Source organism: Arvicanthis niloticus, chromosome 2 (genome assembly GCF_011762505.2).
Source record: "Arvicanthis niloticus isolate mArvNil1 chromosome 2, mArvNil1.pat.X, whole genome shotgun sequence".
Taxonomy (NCBI): domain Eukaryota; kingdom Metazoa; phylum Chordata; class Mammalia; order Rodentia; family Muridae; genus Arvicanthis; species Arvicanthis niloticus.
In genome coordinates, this window is record NC_047659.1 from 145,154,181 (window position 1) to 145,175,378 (window position 21,198).

General features: G+C 45.3%; 1 pseudogene; it reads right to left on the reverse strand.

Moving 5' to 3' along the window:
- Positions 1–8,415: 8,415 nt before the first annotated feature.
- Positions 8,416–21,198, reverse strand: part of LOC117703274 (transcriptional adapter 3-like) — a 26,086-nt pseudogene continuing 13,303 nt past the window's right edge.

The window sequence follows — 21,198 nt, forward strand, 5'->3', positions numbered from 1 at the left end:
TGAAATCTTAACACCAAGTTCCTTCAATGTACTGTGCCTTCTATAGAAGAGTCTTCCTACCCAGTGGGTACTGACCTGTTAAAGTGACCAGCTCTGTACTGACTCCTAGCCATGGCCAGCTCTGCGCTGACTCTCTAACTGCAATCAGCTCTGCTAGCTATGGCCAGCACTGCACTGACCTGCTAGCAGTTGCCGGCTCTGCACTGAACCCCTAGCCATGGTCAGCTCTGTGCTAATCCATTATCAGTGTCCAGCTCTGCACTGACCCATTAGCCAAAGGCAGCTCGCCACTGACCTACCTCTGGTTCTGACATGCTTCAACCGTTCTCCACATCTAAGCCAGGTGATGTAAGCCCGTTGTCTCCTCACTCTCTAAGCAGAAGGCTAACGAATAATGATTTTTGCCTAACATTCTACATGAAGGAAAACATTTGTGGTCTCTGCACCCCAAAGGGGGTCTATTTGCTGAGGAAAGAAGGAATGGGTGAGCCCTCAGGTATTCTGAGGATCAAAGGGAGTTATTGGATCAGAGCCACCCATATGGTATTTATAAAAACTTTTGGCCTCACGGCTAAGGTTGCTATCTCCTAAAACACAAGCATCCCAGACATCACCATCACCCTGTGTACTCCATCAAAGGTAGCACCAACTGAGACATCCTTGCATGGCAGCCCATTGTGGTTTCCACACGGGCATCCTTACCCAGATCTGCATCTATCATTTGAGAGGCAGTGTGGAAAGAATGGGCAAAAATAAAAATAAAAGCCACCAGAAAGAAAGTTACAAGTATGCCTGCGTGACCCACAATCTTAAGTGATTCTCATTAGCTTGTGGAACCTGGGGTACCCTGGGCTCCTGGACTCTGCACTGAACTGGAGGAAGACTTGTGCTCACCTTGGAGACGGAATGAGAAACAGGATCAAGATGAAAGACAGATTGCCTGCTGCCTGGACATGGAAATTGCTCACAATTTAACCATCCTCTGTGCTGTGTGCTCAGAAGCACCCAGCCCACTCACAAGTGACAGCCGAAGAAAGAGTTTTAAACAAGCATTCTCTAGAATGTTGACTTACTGGGGGAGGAGCAGAATCCTTGTATCTTGTCGAATGATTACGGCACCTGTAAAATGGTAAGGTCATTTTTCTGCTGAAATGTCAGGGTGAGATTTTAAAAATAGATTCCCGGTGCAGTTTTAATAATGTCGAGGTTAAAGATAAGGAGGAGGAAGTATTTAACAAGGAATGTTGTAGCAAAAAAATATTGCTGTTTAGAGCAAGCTAGGAAAAAAGCCTCCTGCTTAGTCAGTTCAGCACACGACTATGTGTGCTGCTGGGGTTTTGTAATTACTGTTTTCATAATTAATAACGATCCATTCCACGGCTCTAGACTGGGGAACCCTGTTTTAACCTTCACACTGTATTTTGTGAAATTGGTCCTCTGGGATTGTGGGAGGGAAAGAAGTAATGGGTATTGTACACTCTGCAAGGAAGTCGGAGTAAAAATGCCTGGGTCTGGGGTTCAGTAGACCCTCTTCCCACCATCTACCCAAGCCCCCCACCAGGTGGCCCCTGGGGGAATGACAGCTTCTTCCAGGGCCTGCATCACATGATTATCTTGGTCCATGGAGGCAGGTTGCTATTGGAAACCTGTGGAGCCACAGAAGGGTCTTTGTTCCTGGAATCTGGGCTGTGAATTGGGCCTTCATAATGAGAGCTGAAGTTTCCAGAAGTATCTTGAAATCTCCAGGTGCCGAGTGTTAGCTAGGTTCTGTGGGGATTGGAGTTACTTTCTGGTCAATTACCTTTTCAACCCAACATGAAGGTACTCATCAGCAAGCTTTATCATCAGAGAAATAGTCAGGGGAGAGGGTTGTTTCTCTTACCTAAGTGGAAGGAGGAGGCAGGCTGGCGAGCAGCTCTGAGCTACCTGGTGAGTTGTTCCCTTTGCTTTGTCTACACCTCACAGGAATTAATCTCCATGGGAATTTGCCATTCCATCAGCTGTTTCTCCAGATAGAGAGGCTCCAGAGAGATCTAGTCTTCTGGCCTCTTCCTCTTTCTTCCTGTCTTAGCTAGAAGTGCCCAGCCATCTTCTCCCTTGGGTGGCTCTGCATTCTCAAGCCTCCTTTAACTTTGAAGAGGGTTACGGAAGCATCTTGTTTTGTCATGCTGTTGTTCCCTCCATGAAGAGAGAGTGTGAGTCTGTCAGACGGGCAGTCACCTGCACCTGAGGAGCTTTGGGTTAGCAACCCAGGATCCAAGTGTAATAGCCTAAGCCAGGATACCAGAGGACCCTCAGACCACAAGCTCATATCCTGAGCTACTTACTCTGCAAGCCTGCCTCTAGGAGAAACATGGGGTTCAGACCTTCCTTCTCCAGGACAACTTCAGTAATGAGTGAGGACCCCAAGATGATATATGCCCACCCCATGTGTCCATCCCTCAATCAGGCTATCATCCACCCACGTGTCTCTGTCCTCCATGCCTGCCACTGATCCCTTTCTGTCATTACAAAGTCAGAGGCACACGTATCTTCTTAGATTTGGAAGCAAACACCATGGCATGATGTTCACCTAGGCGTTGAGTTTGCAGAATAACGTGGGTCATAGTTCTAACTTCCTTCAGCAGACTTTGCCCAGTTGTTCCCTGTGGTCCCAGCCACAATTCATATGAAGCGTGTTATTGATGTTCAGATGATAAGGAAGGAGGGCAAGTGAGCATCTCCTTCATAGTTATGATTTGTACTTTAAAGTTGAATTTAAAAAAAAAAATGTGTATATGTGTGTGTATTTGAGTGTGCATGAAAGTGCGTGTGCACATGTGTGTGTGTTCACATTTGTATGTGCAGGTACAGAACTGGAGTTATAGATCTTTGTGAGTCACCAACATGGGTTCTGGGAACTAAATTCTGTTCCTCTGAAAGAGCAACAAGCACTTTTAACCCCTGAGCCATCTCTCTGGCCCCTTACCTGCACTCTCTTAATCACTACTGGGTTTCCATGTTACTCTGCTGAACTCTCACTGGAATCTATAATTTACTGATGTCTCATATTCATTTTCCCATAAGTCATTTGTTTTGTTCACCTCTGACTCCTCAGGACCTGGCCTCAAATGCCCTGGATTCTGTCTTCCTTGGCTCTGTACTTGTTAGTCTGGACTTCAAGCTTATACCCATGATCTGTTTGAGCTATTTTATATTGAACGGATGTTTTCAATATCAGCAGGATAAGTTAACTTAGTAAATTGTGAGTTTGTATCAAGGACTTTGTTTTGATTCAAAGTTGTAAAAGAGTATCATAATTTTCTCTACACATTGTATTACTTTGCCGTTTGACATGCGAATTTGTTAGTCAGTGTGGAATTTTCCTCTATTTACAATGGGACACAAAGATGTCACAGTGACCTTTAAAGCATGTGAGTGGATATGCTGTGGCCATCTACGGGATGTCCCTTCATTCCTAGGTCTTCTTGGATCCTCCTGTCTTACATTCCCAGTTGTCTGTTTATCCCTGATTTCACCCCTCCTCCCAATGAGCTTTCATCGGAAAGCAATCAATAACGAGCAATGTGTTTGTCTTGAGAGCGACTGTAACCATTTTGAAATAGCATGTGGCAATCAGCTTGGGGGATTTTATGCTGTTAAAAACAGTTTCATTTTATTCTTAACTTTGCAAGAAGTTTTAAAATAGTTTCATCTGAATGTTGAATAATATCCCAAAATGCTGTGTAACTTGTGCTATTACTGTTCTTCGACCTGTAGGTTTCTCCTTTTTTTAAGATTTCCCTTTTTTTAAAATAGTATATGGACATGCATATATCTGTGTGTGGGTATATGCACATGTGAATGCAGATGCCGTCTGCAGCCAGTAGATTGTTTCAGATTCCCTGGGGCTGGAGATACAGATAGCTGTGAGCCACCAGCCCTGAAGGCTGGGAACCAAACACAGGTCCTCCACAAGAACAATATTTGTTCTTAACCATCGAGCCATTCCTCCAGCACAGGACCTAGATTTCTTTCTTTTTTAAAACAAAAATTTATTTATTTTATGTATGTGAGTACACTGTTGCTATCTTCAGACAAAGAAGGCATCAGACCCCACTGTAGATGGTTGTGAGCCACCATGTGGTTGCTGGGAATTGAACTCAGGACCTCTGGAAGAGCAGTTGGTGCTCTTAACCACTGAGCCATCTCTCCAGCCCCAGAACCTATATTTCTAACACAAAATATGAAATTTTATATGAATACTGTTGCATGTGACCATAGTCAGGCTGGTGTTTAATTTCATATCGGACATCTCTGCTCAAAGGTAAATGAAGGTGTTTTCAGCCATTGTTGTATGAGTTCCATCCTTCTTCATTCTTACAGTTTGTCTTTTTATGGAAGGTTCTTTGGTCACTGCCACTCTTTCAAGGTTGGGCTACCTAAGTAGGAAAAGAGTTCCGCTTTCCTGGGAGTCACTTCCACCCAACACCTTGGTTTTGTTACCAGGCATGAGAAACATCTGTTTATGGTTCAGCTGAAATGGCCCACTAAAGTTTTCTGAGGACCACTCCATGGATGGGTCTTTGTGAAGGTAGGAGCCAAGCCAGGTTCTGCTCTGCAGAGAATGTCATCATGAACTTCATCCAGTGTTCACAGCACCCTAGGACTGATCAACTAATTAAGGTAAGCCAGATGTCCTTCTCCAAGCACAGTATGAAATTCACACAGCCATCAAGACAACAGCAAATGCACTGTAGACTCAGGCTTTCAGGCAGGCTATTCAAACACCATAAAAAACACCAAGCCAAATCATGGGTGAAAGATAAGTATGGTCTTAGAAAACAGCTACAATTCAGTTAAAACATCTGAGAGAAAGGGTGTCCTCAGCAAATCTTGTCTCAGAGATGGGTAGCCTCATGGATATGAATGTTCTGTTCTTAGCCATTCTTGACTTGAGTTATTGACAGACTTGACAGAGTGATGCTGACTCGGGCCTTGGGTACCTTGAAAACAGAATTAACTGCACTTGAAGTCCAGTCTTGGAATGTGAGCAAAGAACAAATTTGGGGAGAGAAGCTCAGTTCAAATAAAAGGTTGTTCTGATTGATCAAATATTAAAAATCTGTCTCTAAGGATAATACCAAGGTTACCTGGAATATCTAGGAAATGGCTCACTTTCCTGTTGCTGTAACAAAACACTGGACACAGGCAATGTAGGTAGAGGGGATTATATTTATTCTCAGTTCAAGGATACAGTGTATCAGGACAGGAAGTCCTAGGACCAGGAGCTTTGGATGGCTGGTCACATTACATCCATAGTTTAAAAGGCAGAGAATAATTCATGCTGCTGCTTACTTTAATTTCATTGTTTTGTACAGTCTAGAATTTCAGCCTAGGGAATGGTGCCACCCACAGTGGACAGGTCTTCCCACTTTAATTAATGTAATCAAGATTACCCCCCCACCCCGGGCATGTTCACAAACCCACCTCCCAGCTGATTCTAGATCTCATCAAATTGACAAGTGGGATTGTCAAAGTCAACATTACTGGTTTGAAATTTTAAAAATTTAAAACTAACTGATTTCTTTGACCATTGTAGCAAGATCTTTAAAAAAAACTATTTTTCTGTTATAATTACCTTCTATGACTAGAAGACAAGCAGGGAAGAGATAAAAGGTTGATTAAACATTGTTTAAAAATCAGAACTCATTGAAATCTTAGCTATGGTGCCTGACTTAACCAGTCTATTCTGGTAAGAAAGGTGTCAGTCTTGGTTTGACTCTATGGTTGATTGAAAAACACCTTGAAAGAAGTTTCATTGCAAACATGGGCATTATGTTTTCATTATTTGTGAAATAATTTTTCATGGGTGAAAATTAGGAGCTCTTCCAGAGACATAGCACATGGCAGAGTTCTTATCCAGCATGTGCCTCTAGGATTGAGTGCTAGGGACAGATAGAAAGAAAAATAAAGAAAATTGGGGTTTTGAAAGCATACCCTACTTGCTTCTATGCTATGAACCCAACACTGGTGTTCTTTTTAGACAAAAGAGGGATCTGAGCTCAGAGAAGAGACCACAGGAAGAAAGTGCTCTGAGATGTCCACACCAGAAGAGCAGGAAGGTGTGCCAAATCAGAGCCTCCTGGGAATGGGCCCTACTACATTAGCTCCTCTACCAGGTCAGCAGGAGAATGGATTTCTGCTCTTTGAAGTCACCAATTGGCAATAATTTACTATGGAAGCCTCAGGATAATGACTTAAGTCCCACATTGTTCCTTGTTGTTACCCATGGGTTAGTAGGAAGGAGGTGTTATGTCACTGCCTTCTATTGACACAAAGGCAGCCTAGGTCAGGGAAGGTTACTAGCAAGGGGACATGCTGGAGTGCAGAGATTTGAGGTTGGACTGACAAACCAGGACCACACAGCACAGACAACCATCCTGAGAGCCTTATGAGGATGCTGTAGAGTCCTGAACCATGGCGGCCTCTTGTTTCTTTTCTTAACATGGGTTCTGAGAGCTCACACTCGGAATCTTATGCCTACCAGGCTAGCACTTTTCCAACTGAGCAGCTATACCAACCCTACCCACTGAGTTCTAAACACCCTTCTAAATCAAATCAGACATAAATTTCTCTGAGTTTTCCTTTGGTGTCACCTTTCAGGCTATGCTGGAAAGTGATATATGTCATATATGTCACAACATGAAGGCCACCCTGTGAACTTCCATTCCAAACCCAGATCCCTGTTGTCAGCCTCAGGTTTAGGTGGACATACACACACATTTATTTATTTACAGGTCAAGGTGACCCTCCCTTGCAGAAAGAAGTGCTAACCTCAGCTGCCACTGTGGGTCCATTATGCAATACTGCCTTGGTCCCTGGTAACAAGCAGGCAATGTGTCTAACTCTTTCTAAGTCTGGGCTATTGCTTCTTCATGAGGATGTGAAGGCTAAACTTGTATTTTTGAGTGGAGTGAGAGATGCTCAGAAAATCTTGTATGTGTCTGTGAGAGCCCTCCCAGAAAAAGTCAGCACACAGCTCAGTGAACTATGAGAGCCTTGTCGGTGTGGGAAGAATTACCCGGCATGCTTGTTCCTCCACAGAGCAACAGCAGCGGAGGTGGAAGCCCACAGTGTTAGTCACTTTCCTAACAACAGCAAGCTCAGGGAGGAAGAATTTATTTGGGGCTAATGGCTTAGGAGTCACAGGAGGTATGTAGATGCTCATGACAGTGAGAGATTAAAGGCAGAGAGCTTCAGTCAAAGGCAGGGATGAACTAGATCGTCCCCATGACTGGGTGTCCAGCTAGGCCCCACAATTGTCCCAAACTACACTGTCATTGTTCAAATGCATGAGCCTGTATGGTCATTCGTGCTAGGAGCTGTCATGCATGCTGATTCTGCTCCCCCTGAGCAGTGGAAATGCAGCAGGTACCCTCACACGTCAGATCTCAGGCACATCAGCAGAGCTCCGGGGACCAGGCCTTCAGCCTCGGATGGACAATAGCAGTGCTCCCTCTTTGTTTTGAGACGTCCATCTTCTTGGACTCCTCTGGGTCTGGGTCTCTAGTTTTGGCAAGTAGGTATTGTGGGACTACCAAGCCTCCAACTGTATGAAACAATCCAGTGAAATACAAATACATATACACACAGAGAGACACAGAGACACACACAGACACACACAGACACACACACACAGCATCATCCCTGTAAAAAGAAGTAACAGAGACAGGAGGATCTCTGAGGCCACTGACAGCCATCCTAGCTGAATTATTGAGCCCAAAGCCAGTGAGGGACCATGTTTCAACAAACTAGCTAGACAGTGTCACAGGAATGACACCTGAGGTCATTCTCTGGCCTCCATCTGCATATGCACACGTTTACCCTCACACATATGAACATGGACTCACACATATACACACACAGTGAGGGAGGAGAGAGCCCTGCCTAACACCTCACAAGTCCATTTGCTGGCCAGTGGAGTTTCCCACAGGTCCTGGCCATGTCTTCTATTCTACTCAGAGGCTGTGCAATTTAGGACTTTTCAGATGGGGCTCCTTTCACAGTAACTCCTCACCGTTGGACGGAAAACATCCATGACCTCATCCTCCAACACACCCCTGAGTTCTTGCACCCATCAACACACGTTGGCCAAAGGGAACATATCTTTACCTACCAGATAAAGTGAGCCCTTTCCCTGGCAAGCCAGTTAGCCTTTGGTTCTATCTGTATCAGGAGGAAGGCAGGTCCTTGTTAGCTGGTTTCACAGTGACAGTGGCGTTTGTTTCTTTCCCGATGCTCCTGGTTCAAGGTGAAGGTGATTAATGTGTTGCCGAAGGAATTGTACAGTAAGCTTTTCCGATCACTGTCCCTAGAGCTACCGTGTAACTGCTCATAGTCGCAGCCAAGGCTATTGACGAATAGTTTCATGACTCATTTGGGCCGATCCGTGAGGCCAATTACTTCATAAGGTGGCATTCCATCACGGTCCTCTTCGATCTTGGAGTCTGGCTCATCGATTCGACTTTGCCGAGGAAAGCAAGAGCAGCAGTCAGATCCGAAACCCTGATGGTTGCATCTGGATTTCCTGCCACAGTGTTTCCTGCAGCCTGCTCGTGTTTCCTTGGCCTGTTTAATTACCCTGCTTCGAGACAGGGGGCGGCCGCCTGATGTGGAATGGGACACCAGGCAGAGTCTGTGATCTTTCTTTCCTGAATGAGACTCTCTTTTCCCATAGCAGACATTGAATGTTGATGGCTGACCCATTCGTGTATCCGTTGACTCCTTTGGAGAGAGCACTTCAACTAAAATTTCAGGTTGAAAGATAAACACTAGTACTTAAATTTTGATTTGTGTGTGTGTGTGTGTGTGTGTGTGTGGCTTAAATACAACAGAATCATGCTTTATTCCATTCTGCCAACGCACTGTGTTATTAACAAGAGAAAAATTTTCAGCTACTGCAGGGTGTGTAATTACACACACACACACACACACACACACACACACACACACACACATAATTGGAAAATTGGGTGCGGATAAATATGCTTTTAAATGATTTTTTTTGGTTTGTTTTTGTTTTTGTTGTTGGTTTGTTTTTTTTTTTTTCACAGTCCACTCTCGGTTAACTTCTCACTGGTGCGTGATTAACAGAGAGGCATACTCATGTGACTGCTGGCTTTTGGAGACTGCCGGAGGCAGTTTATTCCATCTCCAAGACCCGTCTTCTGTGTGACACCCGGTCACACTCCTGTCACTGGGAAGCAGAGTGGCTATGCTGGGCAGGAAGCTTTGCTTGAGGAATGAAGGAGAAGGCAGGCGCCTAATCTGCCCAGCTTCCTCTAGTACGGTCAGGATAGACCCTGGAATCAGAGTTTGGTTGGGTAGCAAAGGGAACCGTGGGGAATACACCAGGAGCTGAGGAGTTTTTATTATCGTAAACTTATTTTATTCTGAGAATGATAAATTACAAAAGCAACCATGAAGATAGCACAGAGTCCCTGCATAACCCGCATTTATGTCACCCTGTTGTTTTAACAAATCCAGAGAAACTTAATCTCTTACAAAAGCACCCAGGCGGAACACAATGTTTCACTTCTTCTAGAGGAATTGAGTTCGGTGGCGATCATACAGACATTTCTGGACACAGATGCCACCCAAAAAGAGGTGTGGACACTCCTCTTACCCCATATCCTTCCATCCACGGCAACCACTGCTCTGTGTTCTGTCGCTACTGATCCCCTGCTCTGAGCAGGCCACGTGACTGAAGGTGCACAGCCCACAGTCTGTCATGACTAGTCCGTGTCATTATTCAGTCCTTCTGGCTACCAAGTTGTTTTCCAGCATGGGAGGACGACACATCTTCTCTAAGACTTTACTGTCTGGTAGCACCTGTGCTGTCTTTTCCTTCTGAGCTACTGTGAATCCACAACGGCAACAGTGGATGTCAGTGCAGACGCTTCATGGGAGACATATTTGTGGTTTTTTTGGGCCTGGAATGGCCAGGTCATCCAGACACTCTGTATAGAAACTTGGCAGCTCTGTCATTGTGGCCGACCTATTTTTCAGAAGATGAATGAGGGCGATCTTTCCTCCAGCTCTTCATGAGCACTGGCTGTCATTCTGCTTGTATTTTTGTTTGCTCTTTGCACATTTTACACATGAACACAATGCATTTATATGACATATACCCCTGCTCCCTACTGTAGCCCCTCAAGAGCCACCTACGGCACCCTCCCAACAGCACTTCCTCCCCTCCCCCCACCTGCTCCTTATTCATAATCCTGAGTGGATTCAATTAGTGCTGATAGTATGTGCCTAGGTATGGGCACCATCACTGGAGGGTGAACAACCTACCCTGGCCCACACTGGGGAAGAAAACTGACTCTCACATCCTCATAGGTCAAGGCCAGCCACTGCCTTTTTGTTACGTTTTGTTTCTATGCTTGCTATCTTTGAATTGAATATCTATATATTCAAAGTACAGTATCAAGTGCAAAGAAATGTACAGAATATGTAAATAATTTAATGAATTCTTTAGACAGATTCAGGTTCCTCAGCAGTTATATGAGCTGTATTTTCTTCATTCCAGTCTGCTCTTTGTTTCCCTGCATTTGTTTTTATTTCTAAGATGTGCTAGACCAGACATGCTGGTGAGAACATCCGTGCTTTCTTCTAAGCCTTCCTCACAGTGTCTGCAGTGCTCCCTCACAGTGTCTGCAGTGCTCCATCGCAGTGTCTGCAGTGCTCCCTCACAGTGTCTGCAGCACTCCACCACAGAGTCTGCAATGCTCCACCAGAGTTTGCAGTGCTCCACCACAGAGTCTGCAGTGCTCCATCACAGTGTCTGCAGTGCTCCCTCACAGTGTCTGCAGTGCTCCATCACAGTGTCTGCAGTGCCTTATCACAGTGTCTTCAGTGCTCCCTCACAGTGTCTGCAGTGCTCCCTCACAGTGTCTGCAGTGCTCCATCACAGTGTCTGCAGTGCCTTATCACAGTGTCTTCAGTGCTCCCTCACAGTGTCTGCAGTGCCTTATCACAGTGTCTGCAGTGCTCCATCACAGTATCTGCAGTACTCCACCACAGTATCTGAAGTGCTTTATCACAGTGTCTGCAGTGTTCCATCACAGAGTCTGTGGTGCTCCATCACAGTATCTGAAGTGCTTCATCACAGTGTCTGCAGTGCTCCATCACAGTATCTGCAGTGCTCCACCACAGTATCTGAAGTGCTTTATCACAGTGTCTGCAGTGCTCCACCACAGAGTCTGCAGTGACTCTTGATTGTGCCAAGCTGACAGTGAGCACTCACAAGGACACTCCTGTTCTATTTTTAGAGGATATGGAAAATAATAGGTTTGTGACTAAGAGCATATTTAATTTTGGGGTGGAATTTACCATTGAAATATTTGGGTTTGGGCTCCTCATAGTTGGAGATTATTGCACTGTTTTTATTGTTACTAAATTTAGTAAGAAAGTATTTTAGAATACTTTGGTATTTACAGAAATATCATAAAGATAGTGAATCCTATATGCCTCATGCCCAGTTTCTTCTTCTATTAGCATGTAGCTAATAAACCAACATCGATTTATTATTTTTAACTGTTCTTTTGCTGGCTTGCTTTTTATTGTCAATTTGGTACATACTACAGTTACCTGGGAAGACAGACACTCAGTTGAAGAGTTATCTTGATCAGGATGGGCTGTGGATATATCTATGAGGCCTCTCTCTCTCTCTCTCTCTCTCTCTCTCTCTCTCTCTCTCTCTCTCTCTCTCTCTCTTTCTCTCTCTTTTATGGTTGATGTGGGGAGGCCCTGCCCACTATGGGTAGAACCAACCCCAGGCAGATGGGCTTTAGCTGTACAAGAAAGCAAGCTGAGCCTGAAACAGGGAGCAAGTTAGACAACAAGCCAGTAAACAGGGTTCCTCCAGCTTCTTGCCTTGAGTTCTGCTAACCTTCTCTCAGTTAGGGGCTATTACCTAGCAGCGTAAACTAAAATAGACTCTTTTCTATCCAAGTCACTTCCAGTCACAGTGTTTATCACAGCAACAGAAAGAAAACTATATCAACCACACACTTGATTCTGCTTCGCCCCGTGGCTTGGCTCAACCAAAGCTTCCTACAAGGATTCAAAGAAAACATTAGTCTAAAATAAAATGTACATGGGGAAAATGTTTGGATTTATGCTTATATCTTTTCTGTAGAGTGGGCTCCACTAAATATTCAAGCACTGGGGACTTCTGAATATTAAAACAACTGTGGAAAACTACTCTATGCTTTCATCTTGCCTTATAAGTTTAGAAAGTCTATTGAACCCTGTTCAAGTCGTCTCAGAGACTCTTCCGACTGGTTTCCGAACCCTCTGAAAACCGCTGCTCCCTTTTCTACTCCGTTGAATGTGCTCTGTGGGAGAATTTAAAACTGTGTCTCCATCTATTCCCCGTATTCGTTTCTATCTTGGATAGACTACATAGTGTAAATATCGCAGACCCAAAGATGCTTGATTGTGCCTTTATTGTGACATTCGCTCTGATATTGTTCAGAAATCTTAGGTGTTCATTCAGTCTCTTCCTTGTATATTTTACCTATAGACTTTCTAAACTTATACGGCAAGATGAAAGCATACTGCACTTTCAATCAGCAGCCGTAAAGGCTCTGGCTTCTAAGGCAAGCAAAATGTGTCCTCTTTCCGGGTGGCGAATGTTTTAGGTGTGACATGTCAGACCCAGCTCTAAGACTGTATTTCAGCACAGGGTACACATGCCCTTGCCCTGCTTGAGACCATGTTCTGAGTCACCTGGCATGTGGCCTCTCCTCAGAGGCAGGGGGCCACTTCAGGTTTTAGGGCCCAGGTACCCTGTGGACTACGTGGTGTCTCCAAGTGCCATTTACCTCCGGTGCTTACTGTGAAAAAAAGATGAATATTTCTTCACAGAGACACCTAAGACACATCTCAGCAGGTTAGTCTGTGTGCTCCCCTGTGCCAATTTCTCCAGCATGGTTTTGGAGGAACCACTCAGAAATGTGATATATTAAAAGTCACCCTTTGGAAAACACATTTCTCTTCCCTAGGGACATAAGAAAGCCCAACAGATGCATAGAGACCACAGTGCTGACTGTAGAAGCTCCCAAATCAGAGGGAAACAGCAGTTTCTTAGTCGGGGGGAGTGTCAAAATTAGATTTCTGAGTATCTGAAACCCACATACATTTAATACATTCAAAAGCCTTGGGAAGCAAAACAACTGGAAGCAATGAACCTAATTTTACATCAATGTGGGGGGAAAATCATGTATCATAATTACACCAAGTAATCTTTGAAGGCAGTCTTGGTTACAACGGGAAGATTTAAAAAAAAAAAAAAAAAAAAAAAAAAACAATCGAGAAATCTCAGCATTCGCCCCCAAGCTCCTGTTTCTAGTGGTAAATTGAATACCGTAAATTTGACACCATTTAATGTGTCTTTTAGAACAAATCAGTGTTTAATGCCATTACGGATGACTACAGATGCATACATATACAACCTCGCAAAAGGTAAGAAAATAAAATCCACATTGAAAACTGGAGACAGTAATAAAGTCATTATTTAAAGTATACACACACATGTGTTCCCCTCCTCCCCTCCTCCCTCCCTCCCTCTTTCTCTTCCTCCCTTCCCTTCTCTCTCCCCTTCTCCCTTCCTATCTCAAACATACACAAATTCTCTACATTCCAGTTCCGCTCTCTGAGGGGGATCAGAAACAACTACCCTCAGTTACAGTAATAACACACACACACACACACACACACACACACACACACAAACATCCTCTGTGTTCAGTACTTTTTTCCATGGAAAGAAAGTAGAATTTAAAGACTTTGGAGGTGTGCCCACGGCAGTTACATTGGCTAGGCTTGGAATGGCTTCGACAGCCCCTGTCACCAAACTACAGTGTTTGCTACTGTAAAGTTCAGACTTGAAAAACAAGAGCACTTAGTGTTACTAAAATACAAAGCAAAACTCAGCAGAAAGCAGCAACCCCTCAGGGTTCATGAGCTGCGGAGACTTGGGCCACTTTCTCTCTCCCTCAGATAATGGGTAAGAGACACAATCACTTTACGGGGAGAGAGTCCAGAGTCCAGGGCTCAGCTTCCCTTCCACACCCAGAACCAGGGATGGATCTTAAGTCCTGCCTGGGCATCTGGGGGCCAAGTGACCCTTTTCAAAGTGAGTTCTGGCTGGTGCTGCTCAGGGGTCCTGCCCTAGGGCCACCATCTTCAACTACAGGCAGGCAGTGAACTTAGTCTTGCTTTCCTCTCTCCCAGGTGCTAATCTCTCTTTCTCTCCTCTCTCTCTCTCTTACTCTCTCTCTCTCTCAAATATATATACATATATGTGATTAAATGGTGTGTTACTATATGTTATTATTTTATTTTTTATTGTATGTTTTATTTACATTTCAGATGTTATTCCCTTACCCCATTCCTCCCCTGCCCAGGAACCCCTTATCCCATCTCCCCTCCTCCTGCTTCTATAAGGAAGTGCCCCCACCTACCCACCAACTCCCACCTCCCCACCCATGAATTCTCCCACACTCGGTATCCAGCCTTCATGGGACCAAGGATCTCCTCTCCCACCTATGGCTGACAAAGCCATCCTCACCTACATATGCAGCTGGAGCCATGGGTCCCTCCCTATGTGCTCCCAGGCTGGAGGTTTAGACCCTGGGAGCTTTGGTTGGTTGGTATTGTTGCTCTCCTCATGGGGTCACAAACCCATTCAGCTCCTTCAGTCTTCTCTCTAACTCCTCCATTGGGAACCCCTTGATCAGATCAGTGGTTAGCTGTGAGCATCCGCCTCTGTATATGTCAGACTCTGGCAGACCTCTAAGGAGACAGCTATATCAGGTTCCTGTCAGCATGCACTTCCTTTGGTGACTGCACATGGAATGGACACCCAGGTGGAATGGTCTCCAGATGGCTTCTCCTTCAGTTTCTGTCCCACACTTTGTCTCCATATTTGCTCCCTTGAGTATTTTGTTGCTCCTTCTAAGAAGGACCGAAGCACCCACACTTGGTCTTCCTTCTTCATGTGCTTCATGTGGTCTGTGAGTTGAATCTTGGGTATTTCAAGCTTCTGGGCTAATATCCACTTATCAGTGAGTAAATACCACGTGTGTTCTTTTGTGATTGGGTTACCTCACTCAGGATGATATTTTCTAGTTCCATCTATCCATTTACCTGAGAAATTCTTAGGTGCTGGTCTCTAATACCAACCCCACACCTCACTCCCTCCTAGCACTGGGTGGTGTGGAGCCTAATCTGTGATGAGGTAAAAGCAAATGGGAAGTTGGCTGCCATGAAAATGACAGTCGTTCTCACTCTGCTGATGGTCGCTGGCTTCCACAGCCCACAGGAGGGATTGCCTTGCTATTGCAGAAGAGGAAGCCTGTTTATCAGATCCGGTGGGAGACACCCTGTGACAGTGCTCGGGGCCTTCCTGGTAAAAGCCGAAAAAGGTGAACAGCATGGTCTATGAACAACGAGGTCTATGAAGTGCTCTTGCCGAACACAGGGAACCCAAGGAAGGAGGGTTAACTGTAGCCACAGGTTTGACATCGGACATCCTAATGCATGACACGGTCTGTGTGATCTGACTGCCCTAGTTAATTTTCGTTGTCCACTCACCTTGCTTTAGAGTCATCCAGGAGGAGATCCCGAGGTATGCCAGACAGTCCCAGGAAGGTCTGGCTGAGGAAGAAAGACCCATCATGAACAGTGAGGAAGATCTGCTCCAGGGACTAGAGATCAGATCAGAGGGGATCAGAGGAAGGCTGGCTGAGCGCCTCTGTGCACCTCTGTGTGCTTCCTGACTGGATGCATCCTGACCAGCTTCCCCACGCTTCCACTGTCCTGCCTTCCTCCAGGTGCATTTACCCTCAAACTGTGAGTTGGAATAAATCCCTTCTTAAAAGAGTTGCTTTCCTGGAGACCCTGTCATAGCACTGGGAAGAGATACTGATATGTACTTTGATGGTGATGCCAAACTGAACCGAGAATGAAGCCTGTGGAGGCAGAACAGGTGGAGAGAAAGGGGAGACAGTATCCTAGGACCTCTGATACTGTCAGGACTGAAGGCAGTTCCCAGAACTTTCCAGAAATGGGAGCCAGAGAACTTGAGTTTGCTCAAGCTAGCTCGAGTTGCATTTCTTTTCCTTTAGATGTAGAAAATGCTGAATAAAGTAAGATGTCATAGTCAAAAATGGGCCCAGATTTCGCTGTGGATGTGTGGGAATCTTTTATTTAGAAAATTTAGTAGGAAAAAAAGACATGTGAATGCTCACTTTTTACATTTTAATCGTGAAGCATTTGAAATAAACGCTAAAAGCTCAGAAATTAACAGCGCAAATGGTCCCTACACCCGCCTCTAAACAGCCTTAGCAGGGTCACACTGGCCTGGGGCTCTGGGCTGAAATGTCTGCCAGGTGGAAAGAGCAAGGTGCCTATGTTCTCACTTCCATCTCCCAGGTGCAAAGTTAATTTTCTTATATATTTTTTTCCATATTAGCAGATGTCAGTTTACACTCTCAGAAATACTGGAACGTGTATCTTGGCTGTACAGTTTATCATGAATGACAAAGTGTGTCATACTCTGTTGTGGCAAAGTACCTGAGGAAAGAAACTTCAAAAAGGGACTTTGGTCTGGCTCACAGCTGCAGAGGGGTCAGTCCAGGGTCACAGGCTCTTTTGCTTTGTGACCTGGTGAGGCTGTACAACGGGGTTGGAAGCGGCCTCAGCCCACAGGAGATGTGGTGCCTGGAAACACACCTCTTAGAACCCACACTGCAGCCAATCGCTGTCCCAATCACCTCCCAACAGCACACCAGATTCTGAGGCCACCAGTGAATTAATCATTTGATGGAGTCAGGAACTTCATGATCCGACTGCTGCCTGGAGATATAGCATCACAGCCTTGGGGGAACCAAACCTTCAACTTGAAAGTCCTTAGGGTACAGTTTAGATCCAACTATAACAGACAGAAGCACAACACACTGATTCTGTCTTTGCTTTTTCCAAGTGATACAGATTAGAATTATATCTCATCCATGCACATATAACCACCCCTTTTCCTCAACAGCACAAGATTTCCATAAAAACTACCGCAATGCTTCCAGCTCAGATTGTGTCAACATGTCACTATAGTTCACAAGGATGCCACTGCTGACCTTCTGCTTGGGGTCTGTCATTCACAGGAAGGTCTGTTTAGCAGACAATGATGGGGTGAAATGTCTAAGTCAAAGGTTTGAAACATTGTAATTGTGTTACATTTTACAAAATGTCCAACACAGAACTCAGTAGACCTTTAAAAAAACAATCCATTCTAGGGTCTGGCAGTGTGGTCCAGCAAGCCTTTGTTGAACAGTTGCTGAGAAAGAAGCACTGTCAGGGGGCACTGGATGTGGAGCCTCCATAAGAACTGAGGTGATATAACTCTCTGAGTTCCCTGGCTAATTCATGTCCGCCTCTCTCTTAGCAATTATTTTAAAACAAGTTTTTGGTTTGTTATGGTGTGTGCCCATGCATGCATGCATGTGCACATGTCTCTGCAAGTGTGCATGCATGCATATTGTACCTACATACATGTGTGCATGTGTGTGTGAGTGCACGTGTATGCTGAGTGTATGTCAGTCTACATATGAATGCATATGTGTATATATGCATATGCCTGTGTGTCTGTGTACCAGCTAACCTGGCTGACAGAGCAAGCTCACACCTCTACATCTGTCAATTATGCGATTTTTATAATTCAGAATTTTTTAATTTTATTTTTGTTTGGATTTTTATACAGTTATTTTGGGAGTTTATGTTTCCTTTCAGAAGGTATTTTGGGCTTAATTCTGTCTTTCAAATTCCTACATTGCTGCCCTAACACCTACTGCTCTCTGATGAGAATGTTTTACAACTTGACTGTTGATTGGACCAACCTGAGGTGGGTCCTAATCCAGCAAGCTTATAAGGATGAGATGCTTGGACAAGACACAGATCTACACACAGGGATGGTGTCATGAGTATGAGGGAGAAGGCCACATTCTCGAGCTAGTGTGAACAGCCTGAGTCGTCATTCCTTATGGGCACACCAAAGTCAGGCCTGCTGATGGGTAGAATTGGGAACTCAGCCTCTGGACCTGGATGGAGTTTCAGTTGACAAAATACCAACTTTGTTGAGGCAGCTGCAGATGGGAGCAGGAGGAGCCTTTGTAAAAATATCAGAATGTCCCATTGCCCTCCATCAAGTCTGGGTGTGCCTTCCTCTATGGCGGCTCTGCTCCCAGGCAGAGCAAGAAAAAAATGGCTGGGGAACCGCTGTGAAGGCCCTGGGTTCCTCCAGCTGGAAGTTAGGCCCAGCTGCTCAGTAAGGGCCTCTTCACAGCTCCTCACGGTGCTGCCCCAACATACTAGGAAGTCCTTGGGTTTCCAAAACTGGTTTATTGGTATGGCAGATGGTGGATGGATCTGGATGTGTACCCCATAAAACCCAGGGCAAACCTGAGTTAAATAGGGAGGGGAGGGGGGCTGGGGAGGAATGCTTAATTGGCTCCACCCTCTGGCCTTCAGGTACCCTATTAGTATGTAAATCTCTCTAGGGCCTGGGGCCTGTTCATCAAGCCCTCCACCTCTGTATGTGACTGAAGGGCACAGGTTGAATGGAGATTAGACCTTGTGACAGGAGCCTGGGTTCTGGGGGCATGGCCGAACCCACAACCCAAGAACCAGGATACCCTTCCATGGCCTGACAGTTCTGCATCAGGGAAAGATGATCCTACCACTGTACAGGTTGTCTCTTTCTCTCTGTCTGTCTTCGCCAGTGCTCTATGGAGCTGTGAGCACAGAGAGGAGTGAAGTCATTTGTATGGCAACCATGACTCTTCTCCAAGAGAAAATGTTGAGTATGCATATGTGGGTAGAGGTATCCTGAACCCTTGCTTCGTTATCACAACACATGGCCAGCCCAGTGACCACCACCCCTCAGGCATTACAGAGAACACAGCTCCAGGCCCAGGACATCTGCCTCCACCAGAACACACCAGCAGCTTCCCCAGAAAGAAATACAACACCCTTTCTCAGGCTCTGCCCGGAGCTATGGATCCTCCCGGACTAGTGTCTTGCCTGGCCACTGGTTGCAGTCCCTGAGGAGAAAGATGGAGCCTGTGCGGATTCTGGTCCACTCCCTTCAGCCACTGAAGGTCTGATTTTGTTTTGTAATCTGTCTCTGGATATTTATTCTCTTTATCCTGGTGGCAAACTCATCTTGTAGCTTTTAAGTAGGAGAGAACACCCCTCTTCATTGTGAGTTGATATTGAAAGTGTTAGATAAAACAGCCAATTTGTTCCTTTCCCCCACTGAATTCAGATCTGACTTAACAGAGAGTCACCATTGGAGTAGCTGGTCATACATCAAAGAGCTGGCTTTAATAGGCCTTTGAAGTGCCCGTATAAACATGTGGGAATAGATTTCCAAGGCAGCCAGACTGCTCGCCCTGCGAAGCCTTTGTGACAATGAGCACTGTTTAAATTTTAAATGGCTCTTAAGCTTTCTCCACATCTGCCTTCATTTCCTCTTACACAATTGGTCCGTAAGCATGGCCGGTCAGCACCTTTCAAAACATAGCTGTTGTGGCTGGCATGCAGCTGTGTTGGAGACGAGGCAGGAGTATGCCTGAGACACTCTGTGACATTCTCTCTGCGTGTGAAGACACTCCGTGGGGAGGACTCTGCATGCAAAACCCTCACACATCCTCCACGGACCTTCCTCACTGTTGGGCTTTGCAGTCACCATGCTATGGGCTGAGGCAGTTTCCCATGTACCCCCTCTAGCAGACTAAAGAGAAGCCATGGGGTGAATAGGACTTTTCCTCCTCTCTCTGGTTCACCATTTATTCTCCAGCAAGTGGCATGGTGTCTGGTATACAGGAAGCCTCAGCAAATGTTTATTTAATCCAAATGAATCTCCTTAAAACAGTGCAGGAAATAAATGAGCCCAAGCTTCCACATGAAAACAGTATGAGAAAAAACTTATACAACTTCTCAATAGCACCCTGGGGAGCAGATACACCATGGCATGATGGTTAATGGTCAGGAAAGGGTTGCTTCGGCGTGTGAGAGGAGCAAGTGGCAGGCAGACATGGACAGGCTGTGGTTCAACGTCTCACTGATCCTGTTGTGAGCTCTGGTGGGAGGTGAGCTCACACTGCAGCAGTATGGCCCCAATGCAATGTGGCCCTGAACCATTTCTACAGACAGCTGCATAGTGCTCGGCACCTTCTGCAAAGTCACGGGGAGAACAAGAGTCCACAGCTGAGAGTAGCAGCAAATACATAGAGCTTAGACAGAGTCAATGGGACCCAGGAACTGGACCAATCCTGTACATGCAGAGAGAGGGGGGAGAGGAAGGAGGAGGAAGAGAAAGAGGAAGAGGAAGAAGAGGAGGGGGGAAGAAGGGAGAGAGGAAGAGAGTGAGGGAGAAAAAAGAAGGAAAGAAGGAAGGAAGGAAGGAAGGAAGGAAGGAAGGAAGAAAGAAAGAAAGAAAGAAAGAAGGAAAGGGCAAAACCAAACAAGCCCAAATCTGCCATCTACGTCAAGGAAGACACCACATATTTTCTTGAGGAACATGGACAGTCATTTTAAAACAAATTATTAGGCTGTCATAGGCTAGGAAGAAACAGACAAACATGGAACTCAGTCAGCATATTTAACACACAAATCACATGCAGAAAGGAAAGATCACATGTTGAGGTCAAGGGTGAACCACTGGGTAACAATCGGGAAGCTCCAGGGATGGGGCAGGGGTATGAAAGACACTAGAGAGGGTCTGGTGCATGTCTTAGAACTCCTGAAGAGAGGGGACCGTGCAGAAGCAGTGTACAGCATTATATTGGCAGAGGGCTCCCCAAAGCCACTGAAAGACAAAAGCCACAGATCTCAGAACCTTCAGAAAGCCAAGAGCATTAAATAAACAATTACACGTGCGGGTACATAGCAGCAAGTCTTCCTCAAACTGAAGGCAAAGGGAATTTTAAACATTCTCAAAATTCGCCAGAGGAAAGAGCCCCAGTGCCTTCAAAGAAGCAATGTTAACTGAAATTGACAAGTCTCTTCTCAGTGGAAGAGATACGTACCAGAAGATGGAGATTAAAAACACATTAGGGGGCAGAAAGAAAATAGCTGCTGAGGTGGAATTCT